Raw genomic sequence first — 9301 nt, 5'->3', positions numbered from 1 at the left:
CCATTTCTTTCAGAGGATCTCAGAGCACTGTGAAAACACGCATCTCAAATACTCCCCCTCTCCCTCCTTCCCTAGTTCATGTTTGTACTTCTGAGCATCTCTCTCACATTAGTTGTATAAAGACACCCTAACCTCATGCCCTTTATTATTTCAAAACTTGTTCTCCTCTCTGATCTTTAAACATATATAATACATGTTTAGGTTTAGATTTCTGCCATATCACAGTAACAGCACAAACTATATCCATTATGCCTCAAACAAGTGAATGAGATGACGTGTTGTTTTGAGCTAGTTCTTTTAAAAAAGTCAATATTAATTCCAAAAAAGTACTGTGCTTACAAGCTTCAGCATTATTTTGTCTTTAACAATGCCCAAATCTTTCCAAGTTTGATGCCGTTACTTAGTGTCTAAAGACCTGAATCCATTAGCCGACTTCAGTTTTTATAAACTCCAATGAAAATATTCACATTTAAAAGATTTTCCTCCTGAAATGTGACAAACTGTCTGAAAGCTGAAAAAAAGTTAGAGCCTTAAGTCAACAAAATGAAGCAATTTGAAAGAAAAAGATACCATCTAGAAAGCATCTTACTTTAAATCAAGATGATCTTTAATAGATGACAACAGAAGACTGCATCTGTTGTTTCAACAGCTAGTATCTTCCACTGAGTCTCACAGACCTCATCTTATATTTATAACAAGGCTACAAACCTTCAAAACAGGAAATTAGCTGGCAATCCAATAATGGATAGTTGCTCATCTTAAATGACCAGGTATTGCATGTAAAAATAATTACAGCTATAAACAGAATTACATATCAAGCATCAAAAGAACATTCTAAGTCAGTCCTTTTTGTGGATCATTTTAAAAGATTAAACACCTAAATAATGTGAATATATATAGGAATAGGAAAGAAAGGGTACTTACATGGGATTCAGTCTCTATGACTAAATCATTTATATCTTACATTTTAAAATTTTAGATACTACCTTTGTTAAATAACTTCAGTCAATATTTTTTGTATGACAAGCACAGTTCACTTGGGACTATACAGACAATTCAAGAGAGGCATAATACCAATTATGAATAATTAATATACAGTTACTTTGGGTTGTATGTTCCAGTCAATATATTTACATGTTAAGCAACTTAAGCAGGTTTTTTTCTTTTTTTAACTGCATGTGGATGAAATCTCTGGTAGATCTTTAAAGGGGAGCTAAAAATAGCAGAAAGAGAGCATTTAATCAAACTGTGCTAGGGGTGTGAACTCAAGAACAAGCATTTTGCTCAGGTCTGAAAGTAAGTTTACTTATTCAACTAAGACACAACGTTAACAAATGTTTCCATAAAAATCAACTCAAGATGAAACTTAGGCATACCAACTTAAAAACAGAAAGCTGAAAAAGGAGTACAGATACTCCTTGCTTAACATTGTAGTTAGGTTCTTGAAAAATGCAACTTTAAGCAAAACCATTTTAAGTGAATCCAAGTATGTCACAGTAGTTACATACTAGCAGACGGTGGCCAAACAACTTTATAACTAGACATTGCATTTAAATTAATATGTTCTTTAATAGACCAGCGACGTAAGAACAAAACAAAATTAACCGGGATGACATTAAGAAATGAGTACCTGTAACAGGTTTCTTAGATCACAAGAAACTTCAGCTCTACCAAGTGAAAAAATACATTGTCTTAGAGAAATTATGGATTTTTAGGGAACAATGAGGAGAGGTCTGATAGCTAGGTATCAGCAGAACTTTTGGAGAGCATTCAAAGAATGGAAGTAACATCAAACTTCAGTTGTATCTAACCTCATAGCGGAGGGAGACAATGTTGGCCCTTACATCTGAAAGCTTGAGAGAACTGGTTCATCCTGGCAATGGATGGCTCACTCTACGTAGGGTCTAGATGGAGATGAACACATGTTTTTCGCTTAACTGTAGATGGACTTTCAGTTCCCTGAAGCAATTTTCTACAAACTTGAAGTGACACAGGAAGAAAACACGTTCACAACCACAGTCACAGCAAACATTTGAAATCAGTGCCAATGGACAACTGGTATTGTACATTCTTATTTAAGGTTCAAGTCAAATGGACATTAGCCATAATATTAGCAGTGTTGCCAACTCTCATGATTTTTGGCATTGCTCTTAAACTTTGGGAATGTGAAAAAGTTAGAGAGAGAGAGAGAGAGAGAGAGAGAGTGTGAGTGTGAGTGTGAGTGTGTGTGTAACACGAATATGAAAGAGCTAAGTTTTTCACATTCCCAAAGTGTAGACTTTAAGAATAATGTCAACAATCATAAAAGTTGGCAATACTGTATTAGTATAAAATAAATACTTTTATTTAGATTTTGCAAGTACAAGCTTTTTCTGTCTCAAGTAGTGTCACTTGAATTCATATCAACAGGAATACAGAAATCTAAGATTTAAGAAAAACTGGCACTACGAATAAGAAAATGAAAGAGAAACTTTTACAGAACAGTTTAAAAATGGAACAGAAAGGATAACAGCAACAAGCAATTTTAAATCTACAAGAATGAGACCACAACCAAAAAACTAGAACCACCATATTTGGAATGAAACTGTCTGTGGTCTGGCAATCGAGCTTCTTTTCCCCCAGCTTGAGTGCACAATGTTTATATATTTAACAGGAGATGGCAGGCATCATGAGTAATGTGAACTTAAACTATTTATCTCCTCTGTTTCACTTACTGAAGCACCATTTTATTTATAGGCATTTCTCCAGTGTTTGTCACCACAGCATCTTTCTACAGACGCCCAGCATATTAAAGATACTTTATAATTTAAAAATGTGACCTCTGCTGCTCTGTAATTTGTACTGATGTTTAACATGGATAATTCTAGATCATATAAAGCTTTATATTTCATGTACAGGGTTGTGTATAGGAGAAAATAGGTCTACTTACCTGTAATAATTTCTTAAAGGTGATAGCTAGTTATTAAAATCAGATCAACATTAAACTGGTGATCAATTTCCTGTTTTGACAACTTGTAGTATTATTTAAGGTATGACTGAGTTTTACTCAGACTGCTGTCTTTGATGCTAACAAATGCTGACATTTGAAATTGGTTGCTTAATAACAGACAAAAGCACCAAACACTTTCCTAAACTCAAACAGCATCATGGTTTACTCTGGAATGATGAATACATCACTTCCTCACCACCTGCCCGTTCAATAACTTGACAGAAATGCAATACACATTTTTTTCCCTGCTACTTCTCACACTGTTGCTTACAAGACCTAAGACATGAATAATGACTGAGGGTCTATTTCGGGGGCTGTTTTTGCAAGTGTATGTTTTTATGCCGACTCAATGTGCAGTTTATTGGCTGCTTTTAAAACCAAAATATGCATAATTTTATTAAAGATTGCTTAATATCTAGTCGAGAACAGTCTAGAATATTTACTTTGTGTTATATCTACTGCAGCATGGACCATTTAGACACTTTAGGGATTTTATTATTACTGATACTGTGTTTTTTCCAAACAAATCTGTTCACTGCCCCAGGAATTTTACCAAGGGAGCATTCAATCAGAAGTCATTTTACCCCACATATTACAAATTTGTGAGCAGTTAATTTCATAATTAGTCTATATAAGTGAATCTATTACCTCTTATCTCTGCTATAAAGCATGTATGAAAAAGCACTAGGAAGGGACTAATATTTTCCATTGCAACTATTAAATGAACACACTCAGCTTTCAAAAGTTATTTGTGGGGTAGAGAAAGGGAAGAGAGAGAGAGAGAGAAAAAAAAAAAGTTCCTTGTCCTTTTTTTTTGCAACTGGAATTTCTAACATCCACAAATCCAATATACAAACTCCTAATTATATATTGGTTTTGATGCAGATGTTTTACCGTCTGTAAGTTTTGGCTTTTTGTAAATGCATGCTATAAGGGTTTTGATAGAAGGTAGCAGTGAGGGAAGGAAATCTTGCTCTCAGGAGGCTCCCTGCTTCCTGAGAAGCAGGGATGCAATTTCCTTCCTCCCTAGACACAGTTCTATATGTACAGTTACATTAGCCCAAACTGCAAAATAATTCTGAATGAACTCATTGATTTGACAGTAATATTTTTCCCTTAGCAAAAACCTACCAACGCATGAGTTAAAAAAAAAAGTCTCCTTAAAAGTCAATTTTTTTTTTTACTAAGTCCTAATGAATGTTGAACTTATTTCATTTGTGCCTGGAAGAATAATAGCCATCAGTAAAGAGAATAACAAGATTAGCGGCATGGAGCACAGAGTCTCTCACAACATCTAGAAAATGATTTATTCATGGATTAACATTAGCACTGTTAAACATTTTTAAAAATAAACTGATTGTTTCAGAAGCCCAAAGTGCTTACTGGAGAGACCATGCTACTACCCAACTGCAAGAGATGTCTAGAGTTCCAATGATAAATACACTGTTTAACCAATTTAAGCAGGTTAACAACCAAAACCCCATTATATATTAGTAACAACTGTTTCAGAAACCCTAGGACTATCAACCATCACACTTGGTACAAAGCAGATCCTTTTTCAAAAGTTGAATATGATTGAGTTCTTAAATTAGCCATTGATTTAAAACGTTTCGCTGCTCTATATTACATGTAAAGGAAAAAAAAATCCAGGGAGGTTTGCAGGTTCTCATGTCCCACCTATCTTAATACAATCACAATCTTGAAGTGAAATACCACCCTAAAGGGCAGGAGCAGATAGAGATTACTATAAAATAGTTGTAACTACCAGAAAGTTACCAGTTTATCATCTGTCCTTCATAAATGATTAATTAAAAAGCACAAAGCTAAATTCTTCCACTGTTACACATGTGGAATTTTAGGTAGAATTTACACCTGAAGCATGGTGGTCTGGTAACTAAAAACAGTTACTGATAGTATGTGCAATCTTCCATAGTTTGAAATAAGATACTGTATAATCAGAAGCCTGTGCATTTTGGCTGCCAAATCCATCCATTGCTGTAAATTGTAAAGTGGTTAAGCTTCCACTGCAAAAAATTCAAGTCTCTAACCTCTATGGTTTAAAACCTTTCAAATGGGAATCACAGTTAAACTGATGCGGTTTTTTTTGGAGTTTGCTGCCAGTCCCCAAAATAGCTCAGAGATATGAATGCTCTCACTCCTCTCATTTTGGTGTCAACTCTTAGAGCTAATTATATGTTAAGTGTCTGTTACTGCTGATCATTTGAACAGACATCCACTTATTGGGTTAGTCTCCAAATCTCAAAGTGTCTCTCACAAATAGTTAAGTAAATCTTCAGGTTTGCAATGGAATTAAACAGAACTCAATGCAAAAATTGAGCACAGTGAAAAACAGGAAACTGGTTAAAATTATGTATCACAACACTCAGCACCATAGGATAATACACTGACAATATGATTTCATAATTTTCTTAAAAACACAATTCTGTAATTTACTTGAGCACCATCATGATTTTCAGTTTGCAGCACTGGAGAGAGTTAATGCAAAGTGTAGGTCATATTTACCATAAACATAATGCAGTACATTGATGCAAAGCACTACGGAATTGATGCAAAGCCCAATAAAGTTAATTAAAAGCTTCCCACCAACTGCTATGACCTTTGGATCAAGCTATATATGTACACAGAGCCAAGATAATTACACTTTAATTAAACTTCACAACATTCTTATGAAGTAATTAACTTATTTTATAGAAGGATAAACTGAGTAAAACATTTTGCAACTAGCCCACAGTCCAAGACAGCTGAGTGTTCGAAAAGAAACAAATACATTTCTGTTTTCCTGTAACTTGTCTCTAGCAAATTTATAAAACGTAAATTTCTTATAAGTAACTCTTAGAAAGAGTGATCACTTGGAAATGCTCCCAACAACTATGAGAACAGGGACTCCCTCTAGCAACTTGCATGGCTCCCTGACTTCAAGTGGTATTATTTATGATCCCTGCCTAATAATTCACACAATTAACATGAATTTTGAACATTCAAAATTTAAATATGAGATTCAGAAGTGTATATTGTTAGCTACTCTGTTGCGAAATAATTTGCTCCTAGATAGGTTTTTTTTCTTTTTTCTTTTTTATTATGAGTACTCCTGCTTGCAAAGCTCTTTTCTAGATTCATAAGTGAATGGGGGAAAACTATCCTTTACATCAATTTGAGCACTTACTCATCTCATCCTATACCAACCCAAGTTAAGAGCAGGGAATAACACAGGAATTCTCCGTAATTTTCTGCATTAACTATCGTACAATGCCCCAATATTCTTTTCACCAATATCCAATCCCACACTAAATCCCAGCTCCTCAGAAGCATTTCCTCTATAATTACAAAGGTGAATTGTTTCTGCTGCTTATTTTTTCTGGAATTGTTAAGAATTACATAGATCTGCTTACTTCAGCCCAGCCAGGCTTTTTTTCAGTGGAATATCATGGACGCGCCAGAGTCCTCTAAGGTAAAAACTTAAGTACATTAAAGAATTGAGGAAAACCTTTTGTTAATTAGGTCTATATCCTAGGACAGAATGATATGGGGGAGGGAAGTAAGTTTATTGTTATGCAAAAGACTTACAGTTTTCTGAAACAGACAAAAGAACATTTTGTTTATCACATTTAAGACACTGGTGGGAATACATCTCATTTAAATAGTGTCACGGCACATACTCAAAAAGCTAATTAGGTCAACTGGCGATTTTCCTTGGGGAAGATGGGGTGTGCAGAGTAACTAACAAAAGTGTTTCCATGCCATTATTTTACATCCTTTTAACTTGCAGGTGTGGTTTCTCTGTCTTCTCTGTTGCTCAGCGTAGTTCTCTCCGTATACTGTCAGGGTGGTGTTGGGCTACTAGTCTGATCTGCAACTGAGATCACAACAGGCAACACTCCTTCAAATAACTTTAGAAAAAGCAAATCATTCAATTAATTATGAGACCACTTCCGTGCTTAGAGTTGAATGTGTTTAGATTTCCATTCAACAAAATCCTTACACGCCGTTTAAATTAAAGCATGCAAATATTTCAGACTACGCTTAACATTTTCAAAAGTGATACAGAAGAGTCCATTTAAAACGGGAAATCAAAAATGTCATTTTGTGACATCCACACACTATGCTGCAAGTTAACATTGAAGATTAGGAATACTGTTTATGATAAAAATCTAATAAAGATTTGTCACATATAAGCATTTCTTTAAGGAACATTCCATGTGATATTTTGGGGAAAAAAAGATTTAAACTTGATTCATATAAATTAACCTTGGGGGAGGGAGGGCAGGAAGAACAGTTTCTGCAGATATTTTGTTTTTTTCTGTTGAACAGTTTTGTTTTTCTTTCTCCTGATCTTCTATTAAGTGCAAGTCTCAAATTTTGTGGTTTATGGAAGGCCAGTTCAGAGACAGAGCATCTGAGAGGAATACTCCATCTTGGACAGGATTTCAAAAGTGAAAGCGTAATGTTAAGCTAAAACTAATCCATTAAAAATTTGCAAATATAGTAAGATTTCAATTGCCCACCCTCCACAGCCTCTGAGCCTCTCCCTCTAATCAACTTCCTATTTATCTCTATAATAGTCTACTGATTCCCATTATACAAACAGTTCTGACAACTTGGCATTCTTCTGCGTATTAACTATTCTAGGAGGGACAGGTGCTACTTTGCTGATACTTCTACGCAGCCGGAAATCCAGTCTGATGACAGTTTGGCAAATAGGAAACAGTCCACATCTGAGCACATGGAAATGTTTCAGGAAATAGCAACATTTTCCTGAGACAAGCTCTACTGCATTTTTTTTCAAGTGTATATAACAAAGGACTTTGCAAATCTCTTGCTTTTCCCATGCACAGATTACTGAGCTGCATTTCTGGCATATCAAACTAGGTCAGACTATGAAGATGACTGCTTTCTATTTAAACCGTAAATAAGCATTAAAATATATTTAAAAAATCTGAATGGATTCACCTGTTCAAGAGACTAATTTCAGCTAACAAAACTCTAGAGAAGTTCAACAGAACTTCAGCAGAAGTATACTCCATAGCAAGCAGCTATGATCAATTAATTTTGAACAAACTTGTTTCCCATGAAACTGCCCTTAATATTAGTTATGCATAAAATGAGTCTTCCCATACAAGGTTAATAGTATTTCATTTTCCACTACACACCTATAATTTTTTTTTAAATTTATGTTGGATTTGAGCGGAATTTTTTAAACATACAAACTTGCCTGGAGTCCCATCTTTCTTCCTGGTAAACCAAATGCATAATAATGCACACTGGAGGTGGGGAGGGGGCCCCATAATCACATAAGGAGGTACACGAGTAAATAACAGATGTAAAGATACCATGTGTAGGTGTTGCAGAGAACATGCTTTTTATGTTCCCTTAATAATACTTAATATTACATCACTTCTTATCTTCAAAAGAACCGAACAATATTTTTAACTGATTACTTCTGTTTATGAGGATAGGCCAAAAGCTTTAGGCACTTTTAATTAAAAAAATACATCCATCTCCTCCTTTGTGAGGTCTACACACACGCTGCATTTTCTCCTCTTCTGCAGGGCAGGGAATGCCCTTTTAGGTTCTGTTTGTGTAACAAGCTGGACAGAGTCCATGACTAGCTCTCCTACATGTTATTGCTATCTAAACAACAAGCGTCCAGGCAAATGCCATTTGTGCTTCATGTATTTTCTGCCATGGCCTTCTCCAGAATGCCAAATGGGTTTCCCCAGATGATCTCAGCTTTTCCACTGGGACATCAAGAATACTGACATTAACTCGATATATTTCACAGGTGCTCCGTTTTCAGAATTCTGCTTTAATTTCTATTTTAAGGGAGCCACATTTTGGAATAGTTTATTTCAACTTGTTTGTGAGGACCCAGGCACTTTAGCAAAAGGACAGCTAACTCATACTTCAGTAAACTTGCTCAAACCTGCCTCCACCTCCCACTGCCATTTTATGATTTATTTAATCTTTGTTGCCACCTCTTAGATTTCTCCCATCTGAACGCACTTGAATGTCGACTGAAAGAGTACAAGATCCTACACACATGCTACTCTATGTTATACTACAAAAATGCTGCAAATAAAAATAAAAAAACAATTTCCCCCCTAGCTAATGGCATAATAAAGTAACTCCAGTGTTTCTACAGCACATCTGCCTATAGCTTCCATCCATGCCAAAACAGGGCAGGGACAAAAAGGCAAAGAGCTAGTTAACTGGCTGGTAAGAGGACACACGTGCGCGCGCGCGCGCACACACACACACACACACACACACACACACACACACACACACACACAC

This window comes from Gavialis gangeticus, unplaced genomic scaffold (genome assembly GCF_001723915.1).
Source record: "Gavialis gangeticus isolate Ggan-Ray unplaced genomic scaffold, GavGan_comp1, whole genome shotgun sequence".
In the NCBI taxonomy this organism is placed as follows: domain Eukaryota; kingdom Metazoa; phylum Chordata; order Crocodylia; family Gavialidae; genus Gavialis; species Gavialis gangeticus.
This window is presented reverse-complemented; position numbering follows the sequence as displayed.